Genomic DNA, 13,995 nt, shown 5'->3' on the forward strand with positions numbered 1-13,995 from the left:
ACCGGAAGAAGGCTGGAGAGGCGAGAGATCTGGTCATGGGGGCCCTCCAGTCAGTAGAACAAGCTGGAGGTCATTGAGACAGAGCTCCAGAAGCTGGTGTAGTAAGGCCTTGACGAGCTATAGGTGTTCCACACTTTCTTTCACCATCAAGGAGGCGACCGATGTGGGCCTACTCTGGCCCAACGGATCCTAACCATTTGTCACTGGAGGAGTTGGTGAAGGACGAAGTCTGAAGTTAGCTCGACCGGGTGATGCAACTGAGGGACAAAGAGTCCCTTGAAGGAAAGCGCAGACCTCTTCACGTTGTGAAGCTGTCTAATCTGGTATGCTCCCCTCTTCTCATTCTGTATCCTTTTCCCTTTTGCTCTCCTGTATTTTGACTTTGAGTCATCTGTTTCGTAGGGACTCATGGGTTACAAGTCCCGGCCGCATCTTCTGAGGGGGCCGGAGGGTGCAGCTCAGCAAGCCGCTCTAAAAGAGGCAGCGGTTGCCAAAAAGAAGAAGAGAGCCTGGAGGAGATCACCCATGTCTTTTGAGAAGGCCCGAAGGAGGCACGAGAAGGAGATCACCCAACAAGTGCGAGCCGATGAAAACCAGAGCGACATGGAGGCAGAGCTTGAGTCGGAGGATCCTACAGAGATGGGTGGCGACGTGAGCACCTCTGAGGATGATGGAGACAGGGGTGTCATCATGACCTCAGCGGAGCGTCATGCGCCCATGGCTACATCCGTCAGTAGTGGGCATGATATAGAGAGGCGCGGCGATGTTCCCGTGTTAAGGAAGTATGCTGCGAGCTTGGACGCTGCCGTCGAGCGAGAGGCGATGCGGGTGCGGTCGCCGTGCCCTTCGGAGGCATCGTTGGCTTCGCCCCCCTTCTCTGGCCGGTCGGAGCAGCATTCTTGTACCCCTGCATCTTTGGGGTCGGTACATGCATGCAACCCACAACGGGGAGATGCCCCGTCAGTTGCCCCAGCGGGTGCGCCATGAGCCGGCGGTCGCGGCGACTCATGGGCCAATCGGGAACCGGTCGGGTCGGCTCCTCCCTCGATCGATGTGAGGGGGCACGGGTCATGATCCGTGAGCGGTCCTAGTCTGGCGGGCTCATTGCCAGTGGGTCGGGGCTTTAGGGTCCTACCGCTTTCATCTAGGTATGCATCTACGTTCCTTTTTGATCTCACAGTTGAGTTTTTTTAGCACAACTAACTTGTACTTATTTTGACAGTGGCCAGGGACTAATGGGTTTGGGCATCGCCCCGCCTCCTGTGAGGGAGGAGTGGAGGCCCAGCCTATAGCGAGTCGCAACGAGCGGCGGGGAAAGCAGACTGGTGGCAGTGCGACTGTAATAGAACCGACCAATTTATAAGAGCACAAGTACGAAAGGAATCACTGGAGTGATCAAACCATCATACTTGAACCCATATAAATCTAGTAGTCAACTGAAACCACGAAGGATTTCAAACCAACTTGCATACAACTAAGATCGTAGTGATTCAACATAACAAGCCACAAGTTACATCCATGTCATAAGTAGTTCTCAAGTACCTCATACATCAGAGTTCACATAGTTATTACAACACGAGTTCACAAATAGCGGAAGCAAAGTAGTTTGAGACCATCACACACACTTAGTTCAAATACAAGCCAGTTCCATAGTCATATCCAGCAAAAGCATCATGATAAGATAACATAGAAGATCATGCTCATGATCTAGTCTTCATCCCCCGCAGGGTGGAGACAATACTTGCAATAGCCGTTATAAAGCATGCCATTTGCAACAAGAGGGAATAAACCCTAAGTACGAGAATATACTCAGTTAGACTTACCCGTCATAAACAAAAATAAATGACACCAAGGAGTATGCAAGGCTTTATCAGTGGATCTCGCTTGACAACCATTTTGCATAAAAGATTTAATGATACAAGAGCCTAATTTAATTTATTAGTTAAGTAGCAAGTTATCAATATTAACCTGTCATCTAGATTAGCACCTGTACTAGAGCAAGTAATTGATTAAACTCCAAACATTAGTAACCATATCCGGTATAATGTTGTAACATCATCATCATCATTTTAACCATCAAGTTCAATTAAGTGTCTCCACGTTGCCGCTGCTTAGTCAAGTTCTCACTATCCGGGAGAGACGACGATTCGAATCGATTCCTACCTAGCTGGAGAATTATTCCTAACACAAACCCAATCAATCTGATCAGTGGTTGTCTCGAGTCACCTTTGGTACAACTTAGGAACAAATTCATGGGTCCACGCAGCGTCGCACTCTTAGGGAGTCCACTCTGCCAGGAGGTCAATCTCTCCTTTTGGACTTATGTCAATAGCTCCCCACACATCCTTACTACCGCTAGAGTGCGCACTTTCACTTCTCAGCTTCTGGCCTGAGTTGAGCTACTTGGCTTCGTGGTCGGAACGAGTTATCCGACCAACTAAGTGATAGGCATGCGTTCAACATGACATAAGGACATATAGTGAATCGGTCCTTAACTGACACAGACGGGGATAGATCCACACCCAAGACCTCCTTGCCTTGTTGTTTCACTATCGATATCCCGCCCGGTCTCCATTTATTATTAACACATGGTTATTTCCGTGATAGCAAATATAGCCAACCATGACCATACATCATCCTATCTTGCAGGTGACAGAAAATCACCTGACTTTATCGGTCTAAGCATGACTAAGCTTTGATTCACTCTTGGACCTAAATAGGATTCAGGGTACGTTTACTGGACAAGGAATATATAGATATGCAACAAGGGTTTGCATCCAATTCCTATCACTTAATGCATCAAACATATAAGATACTCAAAGTAACATTTTCAAATATATGAGACTTAGAATGCTCTAGGACTTGCCTTTTAGAAATGAGGAAGGTTGGTGATTGGGACACTCAAGGAGTTCTTCTTCATTGGCCCCTTCTTCTGGGGCCTGCACCTCCTGCTCCTGAGCTTGCTGCTGCTCCTTTGGAAGTCCTTGCTCGAATTCTAGAAATGTGACTCCCTCCGAAACACCTATTGCATGCATATGCATAGCATAAGAATCATGCATGTAAAAGAGATGGAAGGTGATGATGAAATGTACAGCCATATATAGACGGACACATGAATGACATGATGATTCAAGATTAATATTTATTTTACTGAGTAGATGCATATCTTTTTATAAAAGTAAGAACTACCCACTCACCAAGCTCTAACAACCTAAGATAAAGTTGTTCATCTTCAGTAAGAGGTCTAGCACCTACAACTAACACTTTATCTTAATTAGCCTAAGCCTCTAAATCACCACATCAACTCATATAAAGCAATCAAGTTATTCACTGCATTCACAGATTTAGGGCTACAAACAGTAGCTGCTAGTTTAACTCATAACTAGAGTTGTACTAATCCAAAAGACATGCAACAAGACAGTATGGAAAGCTTATAAAATTTTCTACAATTCATATTTAATCATCCCATCATGATTCCCAAGTTAAAAGGGTCAAACATTCACATTTATCAAATCTAGTCTAGAAATTCTAGAGAACTACAATTTCTGAAGACCAACTTTGAACAGTCATAACTCACAAACTATTTGGCCAAATGCCTAACGAGTGGGGGCAACACCGGTGTCCTACCTCCACTTGGTGTGCTTGGCCTAACGACAGTCGGCCATGTCGGCCTGAACTCGAAGTCCATCAGAGCCAGCATCTAGTGACTGACAACGAGTTTTCAACCCTTCCTAAATCCTAATCTGTGGCGAGTTAGCAAAATCCCCTTAAATGAAAGTTGTAGGGCTATGTTACGGCTACAATATTGCTTTAGAAAACCATCAGCTAATTCGCAAAGGATTAAGAGTTACATCAACCCAAAGTTGGCTACGTCAAACTGTAAACTCAGTTATGACTTAGAAAATTTTCTAAGTTTAAAAAAAACATCATTTCAATGATTTTTGTGATCCAATTCCAAGCATGGTAGGAGCTAAACTAGCCTATGACTCAAAAATAAAAGTTGTTACACTCCTCAAGTACTACAACTTTGTTTTAGGGTGCACATCCATGCAAAGTTTCTAAAATGTAATTCAACTCCAGTCAAACATACCACATGGAATTGGTACTTTACACTATAGGTATGACTTAGAGACCAAACTGGCTTTAGTAATGAATACCAAAGTAGTTCCTAGTGACATTTTAAACATGTTAGAAGCATTCCCAAGGTTCCACAATCATTTCATACATTGCTCACATGTAAATCCTAGGTCAAACTCAGCATATCATCACTTAGGAGCTTAATTAAGCAAGGTGATCCACATGAACATTGTTCCATTAAGTATCCAAAGTGTAGCTAAGGTATTTTAGTGACCAACATCAACCACTTGCACTCAATCATACATGATCATAAGCATACACATAGGGAAAACATAAAATAACAAGTCATGTTTCACATGTTTCAATTGTATGTTTCATATGTGAAAGCTCAAATAGAAATGCTTGATGCTTATGCCCATGCAATGCAAGTGCAATTATGCAAGCCTAACACCTAGGGTGTTACAGCGATCCCTTCTAGGGGTTGCGTCCTCCTGACCGGTCATGAGTATGGCGGCAGCGGCGGCGGCAGTGATGGCAGAGGTTGGGTCAGAGGTGACCCTTGCGATCCCTCCCCCAACAGCCATGGTGGAAGAGAAGAGGGAAACCGGGCTCCCTACCTTGCCTGGTGGAGGAACACATGGCTCACCCTCCTGGTCAGAGCTGGAGGGGTCAGGAGGTAACATGGCCAGGCCAGAGGTAGAACATCTACCGACGGGCCATGAAGTCAAGATAGTGGAGATCCCCTACTTCGGTGAGGCAGGCGCTAGGGTGGAGCCGCCGGTCATCCTACCATCGCAGGAGCTGGAGGTGGTCCGATCATCACATGATGTTGTGGTAGCTAGATCTTCTAGCGGGTTGGGGTGACCTGCGAGCTATGTGGCCCTACCCCAGCGACCCAAGGAAGGCTCGGTTCATCCTTTGCGATGAGGAGGAGGTGGCGCTCTGGCACTTCCTGGAGGAGAGAGGGTTGTTGATGGAGTCCGACCTCGCCCAAACCAAGGCGAAGCTCAAGGAGGCCTTGGAGCAGGTTGAGCTTGTCCATCAAGCGATCTCAGTCAACCTACTGTGTGTCATCGAGGTAAGCCTTCTATTTTTTAGTGTTTGTCCTCAACTCCTTGGTCTTCCATTGGTTGTGTCAGCGTGCTTGCTTCTCGCTTTACAGGAGTTAGAGGCGATGTCGATTCACAAGTCCCATTTCCTTTGGGAGGAACACGGTTGGATGGAGCGGGAAGCCACTATGTGGCAGTGGGTCGATGAGCTTGAGCGCCAGCTGGAATCTGCCTGTCACAAGTCTCAAGACTGAGTAGCCAAGGCGACGGGAGCGCAGGCGGTGGAACTGCTCGCGGCGGAATGGGTGACTGCTATTGAGCGAGGACTCAACGCAGTGAAGGTCCACCTGGCGGAGACTGAGGTGGTGCTGCAGAAGTCCTTGGAGGCTCTAGAGACGGAGCGAAATGCCTGGTCGGAGGTTGATCGAGTAGTGCTCATGCACCAAGGGCAGGTGCTTGGGGTGGAGGAGTCGAATGCCCGACTGCTCGAGAAGGTCACCCAGCAAGAACAAGGGCTCTCCATCCTTGAAGGCACCCGCCTTGGTATGTATCTATTCCACCTTTGGTTGATGTCTTGTTTTTTCCTTTCCCCTACTTCTAAACTTATCGTGCTTTTTTCTAGAACTGGGCGAAAAAATTGGTTCTCTGGAGCGGGAGTCGAAGACCGCCAAGGCAGCGATCGGTTGAAGCATGGAGGCGCTAGCCAAGTCCCTCAAAGAGCGATGTGCTCTAGAGGGGGAGCTCGACCAGATCTGCAACATCACCCAGGTGGTCGTTTCTGAGGTGTTCGGGTCAGCGCCGAGCACTAGCACGCCCGCCATCTACCTGGTAGAGGTCCCAAACGAGGTTTGGGTGCTCATCTCTGATGGGATGTTCTACAGGACATCGGGGGTGCTGACCTTAGTGGTGACGCACCACCTAGACCTAGACTTCGCTGCCATCTGCAGAGGGTACGCCGATGGCTGGAGCGCGGATGCCATCCATGCACTCGGGAAGAGCTTGGTGCCATAGACATAGATGGTGGCCGAGCAAGTCTCCGCGTAGTGGGTGATGGAGGCTTGCCATTCAAGCATGGCTAAAGGCGTGTGCTAGGAAGACGTCATCTAGCCTATGGATGGAGTGAATACCGGGTCGGAAGCGAGCGTCGTCCCACCTCCGACCGAGTCGAACATCGTCCCGTCAGAAGGCGAGCAACCCTTATCCTCATCGACTGAGCTATCAACCGATGCTGCTAGGCGGCCACAATAGTTTTTAGAGTAGAAACAGTTAGTAAATGTAAAGGATAAGTTTGTGGGGGAGCCCCCATGTGAACAATTTTTTGTATTCATGAATACTTTAGTTTCATTTTATGATCACTTATAAGGGGAAGCATGTCCCATCCGTTCTTTGTTTTTACCCTAGCATAGCTTTGTTTTTTATCCTTTCTTTTTCACACCTGCTCGTTTGACTCATAGGCTACAACCTTAAGAACTCGAGCGTGGCCCACGAGGCTCAGCTGCTCATAACCTTAGGTCGTGGTAGGGTGTGATTGGTTGGGAGTTTAAAACATAAGTTACGTAGGGTAATTAAAGGAACAGACTACCCTTTCATTTGGGTAAAAAGTATTTACTATATGATAGTAAAAAGAGAGAGGTGGTATCGCACCCTTGTGGAGCCCTCGAGCGACCCAGGTCAAGAGTGCTCTGGCTGGGGTGCTTGTAGGAGCAAACGTTGAATGAAAGAAAGTTGTAAGACTGAGTTGTAGGGGAAGAAATGACATAAATGTTCGATGTTCCTTGTATTGGTGAGAACGTTGTCGGTAAGACCGAGTTTTAGGGGAAGAAATGATGTAACTATTCGATGTTCCATGTATTGGTGAGAACATTGCCGTTGTCATCCTTTAGTCGGTAGGTGCCCAATTGGATCACCTCGGTCACCGTATAGGGTCATTCCCATGGTGGAGAGAGTTTATGTTTCTCCTTGGTTGATTGGGTTCTCTGGAGCACGAGATCACCGACCTCGAGGATCCTCCCTCTAATTTTTCTTTCATGGCACCTGTAGAGAGTTTGTTGGTAGTGAGCGGAGTGGATGATGGTTATCTCATGAGCCTCCTCGAGCAGGTCGACCGCATCCTACTGAGCCTCCATGGCTCGGTCTTAGTCAAAGGCCTTCACTCTTGGGGAGCCATGGTCGAGGTTGGAGGGCAACACTGCTTCAGCTCCGTAGGTCAGGAAGAAAGGTGTGAACCTTATGGATCGGTTCAGGGTCGTTCTTAGGCTCTAGAGGATCGTTGGGACCTCTGCAACCCATCGCCCAACATACTTATTAAGTCGGTCGAAGATGTGTGGCTTGAGTCCTTGGAGGACCATGCCATTGCCCCGCTCAACCTGACTGTTAGTACGTGGATGTCCGACCGAGGCCTAGTCAATCCTGATGTCGTATCCATCACAGAAGTCTAGGAACTTCTTTTCAGTGAAGCTAGTTCCATGGTCAGTGATGATATAGTTAGGAACACCAAAACAGTAGATGATGTCAAGGAAGAACTTAATCGCCTCTACTGAGCGAATGTTGGTGATGGGCTTCACCTCTATCCACTTGGTGAATTTGTCCATCGCTACGAGTAGGTGAGTGAAGCCATACGAGCCCTTTTTGAGGGGTCCGACCATGTCAAGGCCCCAGACTGCAAATGGCCAGGTGATGGGGATGGTTTGAAGCTCCTGTGCTGGCAAATGAGTTTGCCGAGCCGTAGAACTAGCATCCCTCACACCTGCGGATGACCTCCTCTGCCTGTCGCAGCATAGTAGGCTAGTAAAAACCTTGTCGAAAGGTTTTTCTGACCAACAACCTTGGGGCACGTGATGTCCATAGATTTCGACATGGACCTCGAAGAGGAGCTGTTTCCCTTGGTCGGTAGGGATGCACTTCATGAGTATTCCTTATGGACTTTGCTTGTAAAGTTTGTTACCAAATGTGATGAATGTCTTGGTGCATCAAGCGATCCATCACGCTTCAGTCCTTTTTGGCTAGGAGAATCTCCTCGAGGAGGTAGGTGAGTAGCGGTGCTCTCTAGTTGACTTGATCGAGTGCTACCACGATGATGTCGGTGGGTGACGTCATTAAGGAGGCGCCGAGGTCAGAGCCCCTGAGTGCCAGGTTGGTGTCAGGGTGTGTCTAGATTGGACCTTCTAGGATACGAGCAGACGGCTCATGAAGGTCATTGATGAAGACCCCATCCGAAGACAGAACCCGCCTAGCAGCCAATTTTGTGAGAAAATCGGCCGCATCATTGTCCTTTCGAGGGACATGATGTAGTTCGATCCCTTAGAATTTGTCCTTGAGTTTGCGCACCTCTTGGTAGTATGCTGCCATGAGGGGGCTTTCGTAAGAGGACTCCTTCATGACTTGGTCGATGACCAACTCCGAGTCATCACAGATGTATAGCCACGTAGCATCGAGCTCGATGGCGATGCATAGTATGTTGATGAGGGCCTCATATTCCATGGCGTTGTTTAAGGCCGAAAAGTGGAGATAGATCATATAGCAGAGCCTGCTCCCATCCGAGGAGATCAGAACCACTTTAGCCCTAGAGCCGGGCGCCATTACCGACCCATCAAAGTATATTGTCCAGTACTTGTGGGTGACGTCTGGGGTTGGGAGCTAGACCTCTGTCCATTCGGCGACAAAGTCTATGAGAGCCTAAGACTTAAAGCGGTGCGGGGATATACCTGATGTCGTGGCCCATTATTTCGAGTGCCCACGTGGAGATCCATTCCACATCGTTGTAGTTGCGGACGATGTCTCCCAGCGGGAATGAAGTGACGACCATGACTTCATGCTTGGTGAAGTAGTGTAGGAGCTTTCGGGTCACCATCAGCATGTCGTATAGAAGTTTCTGCACCTTGGCGTATGGTACCTTGGCATTGGTGAGTACCTCATCGATGAAGTATATGGGTTGCTAGACCTTTAGGTGGTGTCCTGGCTCCTCCCTTTCGACGACTAGGGCAGCGCTCACCACGTGGTTGGCTACCGTGACATAGAGGAGGAGGGGTTCTCCCTGTTCGAGAGCGATGAGGATTGGGGCCGACATCAGTGATGTTTTGAGGCTTTCCAAAGCCCGCTATGCTTTCTCAGTCCAGACAAATGCATCTGTCTTTTTTAGAAGTTTGTAGAGAGGCATCCCCCGCTCACCTAGCCAGGAGATGAACTGGCTTAGGGTGGCCAAACAGCCGGTGAGCCTTTGTACGCCGTTGACGTTGCATATAGGGCCCATGTTGGAGATGGCCATGATTTTTTTGGATTGGCCTCGATGCCACGTTTGGACACGATGTATCCAAGCAGCTTCCCCTTTGGAACCCTGAAAACATATTTTTTGGGATTCAATTTGATGTTGAACCTTCGAAGATTCGTGAACATTGCGGCCAAGTTCACGATCAGGTCGCAAGCTTGAGTCGTTTTGATCACTATGTCATTAACATAGACATCGATTGTTGGTTTTGGCCACTCGTCTTAGTCAGGCTGGTCAAGTGGGTTGATTTGATCGGTGAAACATTACTGCATGCACCGTTGATAGGTGGCGTCAGCATTCTTCAGATCGAAAGGCATGGTTATGTAACAGCATGAACCATACGGGGTGATGAATGAGGTTACGAGCTGGTCGGACTCTTTCATCATGATCTAGTGATAGGCTGAGTAGGTATCTAGAAAGGAGAGGGTTTCGCATCCTAAAGTGGAGTCGACTATCTGGTCTATGCGTGGCAAAGGAAAATGGTCCTTCGGGCATACCTTGTTGAGGCCAGTATAATCAACGCACATTCTCTATTTCTCAGTCTTCTTTTTAACAAGAACAGGATTGGCTAGCTAGTCAGAGTGGTATACCTCCTTGACGAATCTGGCTGCCAGGAGTTTGGCAACCTCCTCGCCTATGGCCCTATGCTTCTCATCGTCAAAGCGACACATGCGTTGCTTGGCAGGCTTTGAGCCTAGGATGAGGCATAATGCATGCTCGGTGACCTCCCGCGATATGCTAAGCATGTTAGAAGGTTTCTATGCGAAGACATCATGATTGGCGCATAGAAAGTTGGTGAGCTCACATTCCTATTTGGCTAGGAGCTGGGTCCTGATCCGCACCATCTTGGTTGGGTCGGTAGGGTCGATCCCCACCGCCTTAGTTTCCTTGAGTGGGTGGAAGGTAGTCAAGGAGGTTGGCTTGTTGCAGTTCGATACTGCTGGGGTCAATGATTCTTCGAGCCGAGGGAGCTCGGCTGAGTTGATAACGGCAGTGGCGAGCTCGTAATGCTCGCGGTCGCACGTATAGGCATGCAAAAAGGTGCTACCCACATTGATGATGCCGTTTGGTCTCGACATCTTCAACTTGAGGTAGGTGTAGTTGGGGATCGCCATGAACTTGGCGTAGCATGGCTGCCCCAAGATGACATGGTAGGACCCTAGGAAGTCCACCACCTCAAAGGTGAGGACCTCCAAGCAGAAGTTGGCTCAGTCGCTAAATGTGACAGGCAGGTCGATTTGCCTAAGTGGGTATGCCTGCATTCCTGGGATCACGCCGTGGAAGGGAGAGCTCACTGGGTGGAGCTCCGATCGAGGGATACGCATGGCGTCGAGGGTGTCGATGTAGAGGATGTTGAGGCTATTACCTCCGTCCATCAGCACCTTGGTGAGGCGCTTCTTGTAGACAATGGGGTCAACGATGAGCGGGTAGTAACCTGGTCTAGCGACGTGGGAAGGATGGTCCCTCTGATCAAAAGTGATTGGAGATTCTGACCAGCTAAGGAAAGAGGGGATGACCGTTTGGGCGACATATGCCTCTTTGTAGCGCAATTTGTGCTGGCTCTTGGAGTAGATGGCATCGGATCCTCAAAGATCATGAGACATTCCTCAGGATTAGGAAAGATGTATCCATCCTTGCCCGCCACGCCTCCTTTCTTGGCCGCTGCCTCCTTGCCCTTTCCTTCTTTTGGTTCATCGACCTATCGTAGAAAGTGCCTAAGGAGTTCACAGTCCTGGTAGAGGTTCTTGATGGGGTGGGCGTGGTTGGTGCATGGACTCTCCATGAGCTTGTCAAAGTGGTGGGCTAGTCCTGCTGGGGCTGCTTGCCCATGTGATCAGCCGCTGTGACCAAAGCAGAGTTGGCCGATCGGCGCCGATCCTTCTTGTTCTTTTTGCCCCTTTATGTGGAGGAGCCCTCGTCTTGGTCGTCGCTCTTAGCCTTGCCCTTGTCCTAGCCTCCGCTAAAGACCGCTCCAACCGCCTCCTCACCGGAGGCGTGGTTCGTGGCAATGTCGAGCTGGTCGTGGGTGGTATGGGGCTTTAGACAGCCGAGCTTGTGGATCAAGGACTCACAGGTTGTCCCAGAGAGGAACGTGCTGATGATGTCCGCGCCAACGACATCAGGAAGGGAGTTACATCATTTTGAGAACCTATGGATGTAATCTCACAGGGACTTATTGGGCTCCTACTGGCAGCTCTTGAGGTCCTAGAAATTCTCAGGGCAGACATACGTCCCTTGGAAATTCTTGATGAAGATTCTCTTAAGATCCGCCCAGTCGCAGATGCTGTCAGGTGGGAGGAATTTGAGCCATGCTCGAATATGCTCCCCCACACAGATGAGGAGGTATTGAATTATGAAGTGGTCATCATCCACTCCTCTGACTCGACAGGCGAGCCGGAAGTCTTTGAGCCATATACCGGGATTTGTTTCCCCGATGTATTTGGCGATATTGGTAGGTGGTCGGAAGCGTTTTGGGAACGACTTTTTTAGATGTGATGGCCAAAAGCCCATGGTCCTAGGTTGTCCAGGCTAGGACTCCGGTCGTCTAGTCGGCGACCATGCCTGGGGTGCGTTTCCTCGCTCCCCTCGATTGTCCGACCAGGGCCCCTGCCGCCTGCTCTCACCGCCCCTTGATGGACGTCATCATCACACCGGGCTTGACATCGATTATTAACGACGCTGCGAGGGTCTTGATTCGTCCCAAGGCATTTGTGCACAGGTGGTCGGTGTGGAGTGGGCGCCAGGTGAGGCCATGGTGCAGCTGTGGCCTCCGGTTCTATGCCTAGCGACTGTAGTGGTGAGCGGATGGAGCGATTCAACTGGTGCGCCCCCATTCCCTCGGTGGGGAGAGAGGTCGCGAGTCGATGTCATGACGTGGAGCTCTCCGCCTATTGAACAGCGACGATTTCCACCAGCGCCCGATGGTTTCGGTGGATCGCCTGCTCCTAGGGATCGACAGGCTCTAAAAGGCCACGCAGAAGCATCACCGCAGCGACGATGTTCTGGCCAGCCTAAGCGAACTATGGGGGATCACCCCTTTCCCATCAATGATGTTGCGCTGGACCTGGAGGGTGCTACCATAGGTGCCGCTCGCCGGGTTATGCGCGCGTGGTGCAGCGTGCTACGCCGAGCGCGTCGGCGTAGGTGGCGGCTGGCTCTGCCACCTTTGTCATAACTCTTCGCCGTGCTCCTACGCATGCGAGGGCCTTCACATGAGGGTCCGGTGGGGTGTGGGTCTATAGAGACTTCGCTACCACCGATGGCTGTCCCGAGGCGTCCGCCATAGCGCACTCCTAGGATAGAGGGTGGCTAGGTGCCATGACGTCACCGATGCTGGAGCCATAGCTTTCAACCTCGTCATCCACGAGGTCGTGAAAAGAGGTGGGAGTGTAACCTGCCATCCCCATGAATTCGGATGTGAGAGGGGGCGGCGTCAGCATCTTTTAGAGCCCCCACGCATATGCGTCTGTGGGGGACGCGAGGCCGTACGGGAACCGATCGCATGACGGTTGCGGTGGGGACAACGGGGTCCCTCCGGAGAGTCGGCGGAGGATATTAAATAGTGAGTAAAGAACAATATGTACATTACTCATAATGGGGTTTGAGCCCAGCGTGGGCTCGGAGCGAAGCAGTAGGTGCTTCGTCGTTGAGGTCGCTTGGGTGACCCAGGAGCCAACAAAGGGTGCTCCTCCTCTGACGGGCGCCGGGACAAGTGCCTCCTTGCGAAGGCGAAGCATGCTGAACTGGTCAGCGACGAAGTCCAGGCTTCTGAAGAGAAAGGTCTAGGATGGCTCGAAGATGGGAGAGACCCACATCCCAACAGGTGGGAGCGTGGGAAACTCCAGCAAGCCGAAAGCGAGTCGTATCGCTTGAGCCCGTCATGACGAAGATGCGGAAAGGTGGGCCATCCGATGACCAAAAGCGTAAACATACGACGTCCTCCCCACGGACGGCGCCTACTATCGGTGCGAAAAGTGACCAACAAGTAAATATTTATCGTTTTGCCGTACGTTATGATCGGATGTGGCCTAGCACTCAATGACACTAATGTTTATACTAGTTAGGCAATGTGCCCTATGTCCATTTTGAGTTCGGTCGGTGACTTTATTCCTAAGCCCAGGTGCTCGAAGTTTGCTGTGGGGTAACAAATGAGTGGGAATAAGATGGGGTGTTAGAGGTCCGATCGGACTCTGGACTGAAGGGCCGAGAATGACGGGAGCTCCTATGTGTACTAAGTATTAGAACGTATGCTCTGTATAGTTTTAGAGTTCTAGAGCCGTGAAGCTATTCGAGTGCTTAGAATGTCTAAAGCTAGCAGAGAGAGAGAGAGGGTCAGAATGATCATCCTTGTTGGGAGAGAGCGTATCCTTTTATAGATGAAGGGGACGGCCTTACAAGTTTAGGAGAGAGAGTGTGTGTGCCCTAGTCTTGTTACCCACTCCGTTGGGTATAAGACAGTTTGTCGGCACCCACAATACTGTTGATGCCCAGATGCATGTGGCAGGCTCCATCGTGTTTTTCTGGTATGGCAAATATTGGCGCCTAGGACAAATGTCGACGTCTACAACACTGTTTGTGTTCTGACTTGTCTGTAAGGCTGCAAAG

Source organism: Miscanthus floridulus, chromosome 14 (assembly GCF_019320115.1).
Source record: "Miscanthus floridulus cultivar M001 chromosome 14, ASM1932011v1, whole genome shotgun sequence".
In the NCBI taxonomy this organism is placed as follows: domain Eukaryota; kingdom Viridiplantae; phylum Streptophyta; class Magnoliopsida; order Poales; family Poaceae; genus Miscanthus; species Miscanthus floridulus.